This window comes from Ptychodera flava, unplaced genomic scaffold (assembly GCF_041260155.1).
Source record: "Ptychodera flava strain L36383 unplaced genomic scaffold, AS_Pfla_20210202 Scaffold_38__1_contigs__length_1544198_pilon, whole genome shotgun sequence".
NCBI lineage: Eukaryota > Metazoa > Hemichordata > Enteropneusta > Ptychoderidae > Ptychodera > Ptychodera flava.
Window position 1 is genome coordinate 748,251 of NW_027248360.1, and position 14,573 is coordinate 762,823.

At 36.7% G+C, this 14,573-nt stretch overlaps 1 long non-coding RNA gene across 1 annotated transcript in view; it reads right to left on the bottom strand.

Annotated features, from left to right (window-relative positions):
* Nucleotides 1-13,535, bottom strand: part of LOC139127861 (uncharacterized) — a 78,469-nt gene extending 64,934 nt beyond the window's left edge. Inside the window, exons 1-3 of the long non-coding RNA XR_011551152.1 lie at nucleotides 13,504-13,535; nucleotides 3,641-3,847; nucleotides 1,797-2,073 (exon numbers count right to left, since the gene is read on the bottom strand). This is a non-coding gene — a long non-coding RNA (uncharacterized lncRNA). The remainder of the gene's footprint in view (nucleotides 1-1,796; nucleotides 2,074-3,640; nucleotides 3,848-13,503) is intronic.
* Nucleotides 13,536-14,573: the final 1,038 nt, after the last annotated feature.

Genomic DNA, 14,573 nt, shown 5'->3' on the forward strand with positions numbered 1-14,573 from the left:
GTTTTATACCGAGAAAGACATTATCAGTATGCTTGATTTCCTCATTGACAACATATTTGTTGAATTTGGAGGACACATTTACCAACAGTGTATAGGAATTCCCATGGGCACTAACTGTGCTCCCTTACTTGCCGACTTATTTCTGTTCTCATACGAGGCAGAATTTATCCAGAACCTTATCAAGCAGAAAAAGGTCTCTGTAGCTCGAACTTTCAACCTTACATTTAGATACATAGACGATGTTATTTCATTGAATAACTCTGAATTCAGTAAATATCTCGCTATGATTTATCCTCCAGAATTGGAGATTAAAGAAACTACAGAAACGGCCTCTTCTGCTTCATATCTGGACATTTTACTTGAATTTGACTCTAATGGTCACCTTTCTACTAGGCTATATGACAAGAGAGATGATTTCAACTTTAGTATAATCAATTTTTCACACCTCATCAGTAATATTCCACTCTCACCTGCTTATGGGGTATACATTTCCCAGCTTATTCGATATGCAAGAGCATGCAGTTCATATGGTGATTTTGTAGAGAGACATGGCCATCTCTCTTACAAACTGTTAAATCAAGGTTACACCAGAGCAAGACTTGTCTCTACATTCAAACGCTTTTTTGGCAGGTATCGCAAGCTGGTAGATAAATACAATATCTCTCTTCGACAAATGATCACTGATGGCATCGGTGACATGGGGCCTTAGTTAGTGACCACTACCTATCTGACTTACAGATTGATATATGGCGGGTGCCACATGTGGGGCAGGATGCGCTTACTATTTTCGAAACACCTGACATCACTTCTTGGTCTTTTGGCCAGAGGTCCATATATCTTTCTTTCATGACTTTGACTTTGTTTGTGTACTGTCTATTTACTGTCTGTTCTGTGCTGTTTTGTGTCTATGTTTACAACTATTGTCTTACAAATTTTGACCTAGTATTATTGGATTATGGATTGGTATGATTGCGATTATTTCACTCTCAAGTGCATTGTTAATATTGTTGTAGACAACTAAATTTAAGTCCAGTCTTAAATTCAGTTTGGCTGTGTTGGATTAGTACTTAACAGAAGGTTGTGAAGTGTCCTTTCCTTTCTCTTAAAGCAACTAAACAGTGTTTAAATCAAAGCACACACGAATGTAAATTTTTGCTTCTGGCCTTCGGCCGGAAGGGGGACACCCCCCTTCCGGACCACCCCCCGCGGCCGCCGGGGCGGCCGCCATGCCCTTCAGGCAACAAGTTGCTCACCCACTCAAAACCTTAGAGGAACACTGGTGAGCAGATTAGGGAAAACGTGAAGTGAGTATACTATAACTTAATTGTAGCGTCGTAACTCATTCGTGATTTTGTTGCTGTACAAACAAACATTGCAAAGGTATTTACATCGTCTGCTCGCACATTTTAGTCACTGGCTTGCCTTAATACACTAAACTTCTTCCTTAAACAACCTAAACGAAAGTTTAACTTTCCCTAGTACTTACGTTGTATCCAAACCCCAACCAGTGCCACCGGATACGATCATGATCTATGAATCTCAGTGACTCTGTACTTACGTGCGTACGGAATACACTATCTATAAGTTGCAGAAGCACGCCCGAGATCGCATTCCACACTTGTGCTATAAATCGGGAGAAAAAGCGTTGGCATTGCTCTAAAACGGTCACTACTCTGACAATTTGATGTCCCAGTATGCAATGTCAGATGCATAATAATGAGGTTATTACAAAAATATCGCAAAGGATGCATCCACACATTAACCTCAAAATATCTTAAATTGGATGCTATACCAACCTGATGTGTTAGGTAGTATATACTTTGACCGGCAAAATCCCATAGCGAGAAGTAGTAATCCGGCTTATCAGTGTCTTCTAATGTTCTGAGACGCTGTTCTATACGTTTAATGGCATCATCATCTTTTTCCCCACCAAGTTTTAAGTCTACCTTTAAGTTGTCTTCTGCCCTGGATTAATGCGGCATGGTCTCTTTCTCTTCACATTACGGATAAGTTCATCAGTCATTAGCTTCTGTGTTTCTTCTGCACATCGCTTGTTGTGATGGCTTGATGTATCTTAGTGGACAAAAATTGTATGATGAACTTATTTATGAAATGACAAATTTCAATTTTAAGTTTCCGTCGAACACAACAATTTACATATGAGAGGATTGTGCCATCTTAGGTAAACAATATATTGGGAGATTGCTTTGAATTTCAACTTTTGTTGAGAAATTGCATTAACTGATTTACATTTGTGATAAATCATATTTGTTGTCTCTCAGTTTTTGAATAATTGGAAAAAGTAGTATATGAATGCAATTGTTTCAATTACTGCACCATGAGGTGTGTTATTTGACTGATGTTCACATGGGATGACATATTTCGTTATTATTTAACTAATACCTATGTCATAACTTCCTTATTCTTCACTTCAAGGTACACCAGTCATTTTTATGCTTTTTTTTCATTAAAGGAAATGACATAATACACTTACTTTATTTCGTTAAAATTAGTCCCCTAGTATCATATGTAAACAATTCAAGCACCATTGCACATAACTTGGATATTTTAGGATAATCACTTTTAGCGAGTAACTAACAACAAAGTGTTTTGTCAATACATAACCAGCGTCGATTACTTTGATTCAGGGGTATATTTCATCTTGTTATGTTAAAGATTCAGATACAAACATAATATAAGTACGGTAGTGACATACATATTCTTATTTGTAAATATGCACTTGTTTGCCAATAATTCGGACAAAACTGTTTTAACATCTTATATTTATATAGCTGATATGAAGTATTAATACGCAAGCAGTGCTGTGACGTATAGTTCGCACTCAGGTCATCGAAGACCCCTGAGTTTTTCCACGTATGCGCAAAAGTCCTTGAATTGTTTATATATAATACTAGGCGACTGATTTAAAAAATGACTCTGTGCATCATGTCTTTCCAGAACTTTGTGCTTGTCTATATTTGTATATCATTAAACAGTATGCAGGTATTCGAAGATATTATTCTAAATTAAATTTGAAATATGTGTTTGATGTAGCACAAAACTTACTAAATACAGATTTTTTACCTATAAATATATAAATAATAAAAGCAGAGACGGCACCCAAAACGTCAGTAAGCATGGTCTCTAATTATAAATTTGTAAATGATCAGAATTATTAATTTATCAACCATGGAAAAACTTCTACTGACTTTTTTGGACTTGTAGCGATTGAACGTAAATCTGCAAATAAAACCGGCAAAACCACCTGATTAATTTCGAAAGGAAACAAGAAAACGAGTTTCTCATATATATATATATTATATATATATATATTATATACATATATATATTTATATAAATGTAGTCAGAGTGAGGTGAAAGGGCAATATGTTGCTCAAAACAACTTTTTTTCGCGAAAAGTGTTTATATATGTTTAGCGATAGCGATCAGAATGAACCAACACATTTTCAAATTAAGCTGTAAGTTAAAAATTTTGAAGATACAAAAAATGTCAATAATTTCTTTTACTCAAACGTTTGTCATGTCATTGATCATAAATGCGCAACAGCATTGATCATTTTTGTCAGTTTTTATTCCTCAGTTATGTCGAGGTTCTCGTCAAATAAAGTTGAAGACTGACCTTTTATAACCCAATCTGTTATGTCGACAGAATAAATTTCAGCTCCATCAGTACTTAAGTGTCTACATTCATACGGCTGATTTAAAGACTTCGTTTCGTTGATGTTTTCCCAGCACCAAATGCACCAACCAACATTATTCGGCCCCTGTATACCTCTTTTGTTGCTTCTCCATCATCGGCCAGTGCTTGAAGCTGATGCCACAGTTTCTTTAAGACACATTTTAAAACTATGATATTCATACATGAATAAGATAAACTAAGTGGGATCTAATTGTCCAGGTGATTGTGAGTTAATGTTACTGTTTAAAAAAATATTTTAAATACTCACATGAAATTACTACAGCGTAAATTTCATAGCTCAATAATACAACAACGAAATAATCCAATAAGTTAACTCCATCAATAACTTCACGAATCCGAATGATAAACAAACTCTGAATCAGGAAGAGTTACTCTCCATCGAATTATATATTGATAAAGAAAGTTCACACATATAGTACATTCTGGAAAATTCTTTACCATAAAGCACTAAATTTGTGGCATGCGATGATGGCTTTTCAGAAGATTGAACGCTTCAAATCTAAGCTTACAGCAGGTCGAAACTCGCCCAGAAACGAAGCAAGAAAAGTAGTTTCTCGTAATGAAATGTTTACTGGTTGAAAGAATTGGATAATTAGCTTACTCACTTTCTACAACTATGCAATATGTCATTGAAGGTTTCACGACTCACATTCAAGAACTTGAATTACATGAGCTCCTGAGGTTAGAGTACAGCCTCTTGAATCCGAGGCACATTTCGGCCAACCCAAAACCATTATGCACCCTCAAAAAGAAATCGAAATGGAGCAAATTTTCAATTTTCAAATGCTTTTATCATCTTGATTATTAACTTTAAGGCCTATTTTTGATTGAAAATCTTTGGTCTGAGATTTAAATGTAGGAAACAGGTGTATACTGCCCTTAGGATGGCACTTTGCGGCCATTCAAATTTCCCTCTGACAAACTCTCTTTCCATGATGCATATTGCCTTTTTCAATTTCCAATATATCAAATCTTCCCATTTCATTTGGGGCGTGGCGCAACGTCTTTGTCTTTAGAATATTTGGATACCATGGCGAAAGGAAAGGTATCGAAATGGAATAAAGGTGCAATAAATGTACTTGGGGGGCTCGGTAACGATAATTGCACAAGATAATTTTAACAATTAGCGGGAATAACATCGTCTCACGACCGACATAGTAATATACTGGAAGAGAAGCAAACACTGTTCTTAGTTTGTAGAGTGCGTGTACTTCAGGCAATGAATTAAGTCGGTGCGTTCAGCCGCAACAAAGTTCAAGAAATGATTGATGAAAGAAGAAGTTACTGCGAAATAAGTGTTCATCTCCAAAATGTTTTGCCTAGGGCAAGAGGTATCTATGAACGAAGTGTAAGACAATACTTCCTCAAAACTTGATATCAAGCGCCGATCGCGTTGTAATGGATGTATTTCATAGAGTGGGTCGGTATACAGTTTAAAAACTATGACGGGTACTTAGATCATTATGCGGAGAACATCGTAGCGTACCAAGATTGACAGCTGAATAAATTCATCTGATAAAATTAAATGTGGATGCCGCACTCTGATTGAGCTGATGGCTGTCACAATTTTTACACAACGTACACGTTTTAGACATTGACGAGAAGCGCGCAAAACTTTAGCAGGTCACGTCAATCTGATTATATCGGACTTTCTTTTTCGGCGGCAACACAATTGTTCTCTCTATGTTCCTTACTCGATCCACTGAACACGTTGCCCGCGCAAAAAACTGTAACAATTTGATGCATTCCTAGGCCAAAGATAGATACTATCAGCTGCCACGCTCAAAATAAAATAGGAAAAGGCCGGAGATCTTTGTTAAATTGAAAATTGGGGAAACGAAAATATGCATTGCGGGAAAAAGAGTTTGTTAAAGAATGGCCACAAAGTGCCATCCTCACAGCAGTCTATACCTATTTCCTATATTTCAATCTCAGACCAAAGGTCTTAAATTTAAAAATAGGCCTAAAAATTAATGATCAAGATGATTAAATCGTTTAAAAATTAAAATTAGCTATATTTCGTTTTTCGTTATTGAATGTGCAAATTACTTTATTGGCTGGCCGAAATATGCCATGGATTTTCTTGTATGACCCATATAGTCGGATACAGTTTTTACCTTATTCCGTACGGACAAAACGAAGGGGAATCTAATAACAAATTTTGATGATTGATTAGTTTGAACTAAATTGCGACATTAAATATATCCTTGGGACCCAGTTCAAAACATTTATAACAATTTCAGACATTATCCTTAAATTTTACATTGTAAATTAAGTTTGATTCTAGATATTTAGAGGAGCATATACGTCTGGTATTAAAGTAAATGCATGGAGATACTGTCTTCCCTGCGAATATATTCAATGTGGCGGTATAACAAAGTGGCATATTATGTCATTTAACGCCCATTCACAATTTTTTCTGTATTGGAATGGATTGGCTAAGATGACAAAATTCAATTTACTACACCACCGACGTTTAATACCCCATACGTCACGGTGTTACAACACGCTGATCTACAAAAGTGTCGAATTTAGTCTACCGTTTTGACAGAAACTATTGCATCACTGATTATGTAAAAGCATCAAAAAGTGACTTTTAGAGATCTGCGATGTTGCTTGTGTTAAAGAGGTCTTGATAATTAATATTTTTATTATAAACGTTTCCATCTCCTACATTTTCCTGTTCGCCAACCCATGTGAGAGGATCTGTCAAGCTGCATACTACATCATAGGCCTCAAATGGCCTCTTTTGCATTCAAACATCTTGCCTTTAAATCATCATTGGCATCACATATTTTATAGACATTCCGGTACCACTCTTTCCTTATACTGACCTGCAGATCATTATAGCTGACATTGAGCTGCCGGTTCCTTGCCCTATACTGAGCAGCCCGTATATATATAAAATTTTATTAGTTAGGTTGGTTAATAGTTTCGATCGTCTTTCATTCCAGAATCCTCCGCCTGCTCATGTTTATTAACAACGTAAACTCCATATTATCCAAACTCCGTTCCATCAATTTGTACGCAATTTGCTAAATCTTTTTAGTCAACAAGAGATAAATGAAGCTGATCCATGGCTATGTGAGTTTGGTAAATGATACCCGGACAATGATAAAACAAAATGATGCGTTTCAGCCTCGCGGTACTCAAATCCAAAGTATATCCGCTTGTAATTTTTTGGACAAGGTCAATATCAAGAAAGAATAACAAATACCGGTATAAAAATTGATATTACTATTTCGTCCAGTTTGATTCTCATACAATATTAAATAGTACTTCTCTCGGGTCCTGCTATCGCTGGTTACAATAATAAATTGCAATGTGCGACGGATATTAAAGTAGTTGGACTAAACACCGACAAAAAATCAGAAATCAAAGAAACTAGCGATTGTGAAATAGCAGGGTCCGAGAATGCTGATAAATGGCAGCAGAGGCCCCGTTGGCCCGGACACGGCAGGGGAACCAGATCCATTTTACATGAATATACCAAAGTTAGTCTCTTAGTGCCCACGCAGCGGCAGACGTATAGATTAGGTCGCATCGGGCCGTCCGTCGATCCGTCCGTCACCAGCGATCTCTCTGGCATTTGTGAAGTGATTTTTAAACAGCTTGGCCTAAGTGTAGTACTCTACGGCATCACAATGCACACCAATTACTTTAACAATAAAATACAAACAATAATTTGTACGAACTTAGGATGAATTGTTGGGTTAAAACCGACCCAAACGGAAAAAAATGCATAGTTAGTGGATTACAATTCCTTCGCATTCGTGAATTCACGCTTTGACTTCGTATTTACAACATGCTATTGCATTCTTCGACCTTGCCTTAAATCGTGCATATCCAGCCTATATATACTGCGTCACTTGCAGTGGAACGTAAACATTTAAGGTCGCTTTTTGCCTTTATTAGGGTATTTCATGTCGAAAACACGTATTTTCCCTGAAAAGTATTCCTGTAATATTGATCTTCTAGTGTTCGAATATCTTGGTATCTCTTTCTGCAATAGGCCTGAATAGACCGTTACATGTCACGGACAAACAAGGAGAAAAAACATGTGATTGTACATGTTCAGCATTAAAGGTAGAGGCGTGATGCGACCATGAAAGGAAGAAAACAAAAATGAGGCCCTCGAAAGTCCAGAACAACAACAGTCAATAAATGCAAAATACAGCCTGCGAATGTCAAAGGATCATACTACAATCAAAAATTAAGGCCGATGCTCGATGACTTGTCGTACCAATGACACACAATTTCGGGGACACCCCTCGACGACAACGGTGGCTCAGCCAAAGCAGGGGACGAAATATTGCGTATCGTACATATCGTAAAGTTAAATGATATATTGGACGCAACATCTCTCTCCAACATCGGCAACAATGGAGAGATCAAGATCGAAGAGTTGACACAATGGTAGGGAAGTCACTTTTGTGCGCCGTGTAAAAACATGACATTTATTCGCGCAACAAAAATATCACACAAGTTTAACTCCTCGCTTAAGTCTGGCATAAGCTTCAACATCATCACCAATCCTTCACAACAGTTCTATCACCTTCTTTTTGCACTTGATATGGTTTCTTGTGTTTATGTTCAAGTTTCCTTAAATTATCTCTTTGGAGTATTTTGCCATTGACTGGCGATTGGTTCATATCAGCCAAAATGACTCAAGAAACAGTCTTCATTTCATCAGCATCCCATAAAACAAACTTTGTCAATGCAAGAAAACATAAGCAAACAATTGAAGAAATTCAAATAACCACTCTAAAACAAGCATAAATGATAATGAGAAGACAACAATAATTATCTAAGATGTGTATATATCTCAGAAAGGAAACACTCTACAGGCCAATGATTTCCATCATCCCAGAAAACAAGTATTTATATCAAAGCTTCCAAAAACAGAAGATGACCGTGACTGCAATATCGTGTCTGAAACTATAACGTCAAAATATACTTACAATCCAACAGATATCGCATAGCAAACTGAAACGCATCATTTCTACAACATTGTGCACACATATATTGTCGCGCTCGATTTAGGGGAATTACGAGTTGAGGTACCAGTCTGGATCGTAATGCTTTCAGTAACTGAAGCTGACACACCAAAATGTAGATTGTAACACAACCTTGTACTTTATTGCAAGATGGCGACCGTGTCGTTCACTGTCAAAGGTCTGATCGGAAGTGTTCAAATCTAAGCTCTCTACAAAGTTAAATACATCTCTAAACTTACATAATTACAAAAGTTATCACGTGGTAATTTTCCCGCCAGTCTTTGATTGTTTCTTAAGATTAAATAAGATCACACCATGGAATATCCCATTCTCGATTGTTCTCATTGAAATCTTAACCAATAATTAATTAAACTATCACACTATCTCTTATCTGCTTCTCGTACGATCTGAGTCAATGAACTTCACACGCCTTGGCCACGTGAGGGACGCTTCAAGATAAACTCTCTACAGGGAGGGGCGTTTCTACAGGGAGGGGCGTTACAATATATTGTACATTTTCGGGGCCAGGTCTTGCACTTGGACAGCCACTATAGGTGTAAGCCTCTGATCCACTAGCTATTTACATATTTCACAGCAGGCCACTTTCCAAACCATTTACTTTAATTTTGCTTGGTTCCAGAAAAAAGAATTTATTACCATGGTAATACTTCCGGGAACATCCCTATTCAAAGTAATCCCTTGGATCCATGTTTACCTGGTTGATTAAACCACCATCGTGTTGAGGGCGCCTTTTGACATTCTGTAAACAAGGTTACATTTACCATGTCAACCATGATTGCCGTTCAGTCCATCATACACCAACTCTGAAAGAACGTGCTGTAACTGCAGTAGCCCTAGCTCGACCACAATGAACAAAACAGATACTGTAGACTGAATTAAGTCACTTTGGCATTTCACACACATCAATAACACTAAATCTACTATCATATCCGATATTCATGAACTATCAAAATACCACACACTCCCAAAATCATATCACAACAACGCATTGTAGTGAGTGAAACAGACCAACACCAGCTACACTAGAGCAATAATCTCAATTCAGCGGGGACTGTGTCATCAATGATGATTTGTTTCATTGGCTTTCTGTGCTAGACATGGGGACTATGGGTTCTGATTCAACAATATACCAGTGTCAGTAATTCACTGGGAAACATACAAATGTTAGTACTTTTATATACGCCTAGTAAAACAGACAACAAGACTATTAAAAAGAGTATGGTTTGGAGATATCCTGACAGGAGGTCTCAAACATGATTAAGCTATTGAAGAAGTTCAATTCGGTTATTATAACTTGCTCTTAGATATATTTGCTGTAATCGATGTACTCAGTAAATATGTATGAGCTAGGCCATGCAATAAAGGCCGTAACGGCCGATGACACCCTGGCTGACCTACAGGACATAATGTATAAAAGTAGCTGCCAACCTCATAGACTTTAGACAGATGACGGGCAGAAATTAACGAACTTGAAAGTGCAGGAACGGCTTGAGGAGTGGGCATTCATTGGTTTCATACAAACAGTGACAAATATGCCATTGTTGTGGGATGATTCAATCGTACTTTGAAGTCCCTAATCTTGAAATACTTCACATAGAAACAGACAGACATATAGAAACAGACAGACATATCAGTGGTTAGACCCTGTTCTACCACAGCTTCTCGAGAACTACAACAACACCTTACATTAAAGTATCAAAATGAAACCCACCGACGTAACAGAGGAAAATGATCGACAGTCTTTCCTATATTGTACGGCTGTGAGTTCACGGTCGCCTGTGTGCATCCTGAGATCAAGCCAAGAGAATGGGTCCAAAGCAAACACAGGGGTATTTTCAAGAAAGATTATTTACCAAACAGGACAAAGGAGATCTTCTTAGTTATCAAGGTTATCTACTCAGCTGGACTTGGGACGCCACCTGTTTGCAAGATAAAGGACCTAAAGGGAGAGGACACGGTCGGTACTTTCTAGGCTGATGAACTACAGAGGATAAGAAATACAGAGGGTGAGCTGTACGCGAGTGAATACTAAATACGAAAATATAATGAGATTATTGTTCAGAAAGTTTTAATAGGACTTGACCTAGTAACTGCAAAAGTTATTCAATAAGTACTATGGAGCGGGTCTCTTGAAAATTGGGAAAAGGAACTGGGTCTCTTGAAATGTTAATTATTATTCCATCCACCCGCCCAGGTTTCTATCATGTGTCCATGTAAATATTGTTCATTTATTGCGTTCTGGTGTAATCTATGTGGAGGAGGTGGGATCCACACATCCTCCAAGAAAATTTGGTTTGATAGATCTTCAAAACGACTTCTCATATTACCAAAATCTGTCCTTTCGAGAATGTGTTCGACTTTCTTGAGAAGATTTGGCTGAAGAATGATATAGTTAACGGCCATGAACCTTACAGGCATGTATCTTTGCCAGGGTCAATAAAGATTTGCAGTGAGAGTAGTTTGAATGAAGATTTATCAGCACATATAGTCTCACAAGCATGAAGAAGTTTGCGGAGGTTATTTAGTAAAATTACATTACGGAGAGACCTAATCTGCGCCATTTTGCCGTTCTTTCACGTGCCCAACTGATTAGGTAATGTTACACTTCGATTTGATTTTCAATTTTGGCTAGTCTTCTTCTCATTTTGGGTGCAAGTTTCGCTTTTGAATTTTGTCGTGATCTCTACAAACATAAAAAGTAGAGGTATTCAGAACGAAAATCTCTGAAATCTAGAAGTAGTGGGGCAAATGCAGATGATAACGTTGTGGTTGATAATTGACTTCTTGGGTATACAAGTCAAAATATGCCATTAACCGGAGTAATCTCTTCATCGCAGGTCATGGGTTACATATCCATCAGTACTCGGCAGAAACATTGAGTGGGAAAGTACCCTTGCATCCATCTCATAATTAATTGTAAATGGAAATTTCCCTACAGCAGGTTAAAAACTGTCAAACATTTATTGACAAATAGCGTATGAAACCCTGAAGGATGATACAAAGCAATATTTACACCTGGTACTATAACAATCAAACGGTTTCTATACGAATATGAGCACCACAGCACTTCAGAACAACTCCATTCAATGGATCAGACATAATTATCAATGAAAATGTCAATGTGCCACATCGTAGCATGACAGGTATATCATTACTCTTCACTTAAGAACAGGATCAATCTGAACTGAAAACTGGTCTGTTTGTAAATCTATTTATTGAATCTGTTTCTGTAACCATTGAGGGGATCGCAAATCAAATATATGAACAAAAAAGCCACATCATTTTTGGTATGAATCACATCGGTATTTTGCGAAGGATGAGCATTGATGTGAAATTTACATGGACTAACTTGTTTATTTAAAAATAAATTAATTCCGTAGCTTTAAACATATTGGATTTCATAACAATGGACAAGACGTAAATAATACAAACGACGGTATACAACTTGAAATTTGGAAAAAAGCATATAATATTCATGTCATGTATAATGAAAAGCATAAATGATAAACTATTTGCCCAGGTTTATGTAATCAGTGATGCCATGTTCTCTGTCGAGATAATTAAACTTAAACAGACATAATTTTAGGTCTGCGAGGGCTTGTGAATGCATAAGAATCCTGATGGACCATAAAATGCATGGGTGTTGGTCTCTATGGGAACAATATATTAACCTTTGTCTTATTCCTAGACTGTACCACGGGAGTATGAATGTGAGTCATCAACCCTTGGCGAACTGGAGCGACATTTTTTGTCAAATCTCAGATATTGAATTCTCCTTCTTACTTATCTATCGATCTATCGATATATATATAATATTTATATATATATATATATATATATATATATATATATATATATATATTATATATATTATATATATATATATATATATATATATATGCGCGTGTGTTTATCACATTCTCAGACCAAGTAATCCCTATAATATGACGTCACACTATAGGTATACTGTTTACAGGATTTCCGTATACCCTACTTCTGACATCAGAAGTAGAGGTATACGGTTCACACTTTTTCTACTGAAGCTGTTTGTAAGCATTCTCGTGCAGATGAAAATCGAGTGGGCACAATGGAAATTGCTAAAAATGCGGCAAAGGTAATATGTAGCTAAAACGTCAAAGATTTTGATAGCAATGATTGTGACAGTTTGTCTCTTTTTTTCAAGGAGGGAAAACGAGAGCGTAAACTATCGTCTGCTCCATACGTTTCCTACTACCATTGTGCTAGCTCGTCACAAGCCGTAAACAGCTGAGTAATCGTCAAAATTTATCACCAAACAAGAATCCAATATATATTAAGAATATGATGTGTCAAAATCAACACATCGTCCAATCTTTCTTAAAACTAAAGCCAAATTAAGAGATGCCCAGGCACAAACTTCACTTTGCTTACGAGTATTTGCTTTCTAAGTTGAATTCTTAGCATCGACAAAGTGTTGTATTGCTGTTGAACTTCCGTGGTAGTGTGTACAAAAGCGAGAATGTTTACTGTAGCTACGTACGCCAAACGCGGTTTTCAGTTAGCTTCTGCCACTTCTTCAACAGCTCAATTGAAACCCTCGTCTTCGGTGACGTCACACTTGTTCGAAATATTAGGAGATTATATATTATATATATATATATATATATATATATAATATATATATATAGTTATATATATATATATATATATAGTTATATATATATATATATATATATATGTTATTTATTGTTGCTTATGTATTGAATCGTTTTGTGATCGTCTTACCTGCTTACTTGGGATGTCTTCCAGAGGTGACTGAAAGTAAAAAGCATGGAGGCTTCCATTTGTTGTATTGGTAGATTTATATAGAAAACACGCAAGGAACATTTTACATATGCTGATCGAAAATGTACTGAAGAAAATCGTTAACTCCAACTTTAGCAAATTTCCGAGCAATTTTGTCTTTCTCTGTAATACTAACATGTCAAAATGTCTCTATGTGTGTAATGTCCGATATTGTTGGCTTTAACTTAATGTTAGGCAGATGAGAATTTATTCGTTATCAGTCAGAGGGCACGTTGTAGGCAATGCGTACTCTTGGTACCACTAATGCCAGAACCTTCCTATTTAATATTTTTCACGATATTAAGAAAGATTACATATGTTTATGAGACAAAAAATGATAATAATGCTGAAAAACTAAAGCCAAATTCAGAGATGCCCAGGCGCAAACTTCACTTTGCTTACAAGTATTTCATAAGTGTTTCGGGTGCCTCGCCCACATTTTACACACGAAAGACTAACATTAATGTCATTTGCCATTGGTCTTTGACGTGTTGACCATATCTAGCCTACGTAATATCAACTTTTTTCTATTTCTCATCAGTGACATTAACGTCATGGTTGATCAGAGGTCAGTTATGTTTGCACCGGGCTAGGTGCTTTTTACGGGTTAAGTTTTTGTACAAGACGGAAGTGTGGTGTTTTCAAATATTGGTTCCGACTTCAAAAGACATACGTCACTCGGACTGTCTAAAATGTGCATATAGTATTTTTTGTATCGTATATGAAACTGGCAATATGCTTTTTAGATGATTAACTTCATACTTAGAAAATTATCGTCACTTCCTTCATTCAAAACATACAAATCATGAATGTAACGTATTTTTAAGAAAGCGTGTTTTAAGATCTGCCACTCAGGATGCAGCCGCATATCAGGAAAGAAAGTAGCCAAAGTAAAGAACCCTCCACTGCTATGTCCACTTTCTGACTTATATATTATACTTAATGACTTGGTAATAAAATGAGTTCGTTTGTCCTGACACGTGCACGTTTCAGTTCAAGTGTTGTGTAAA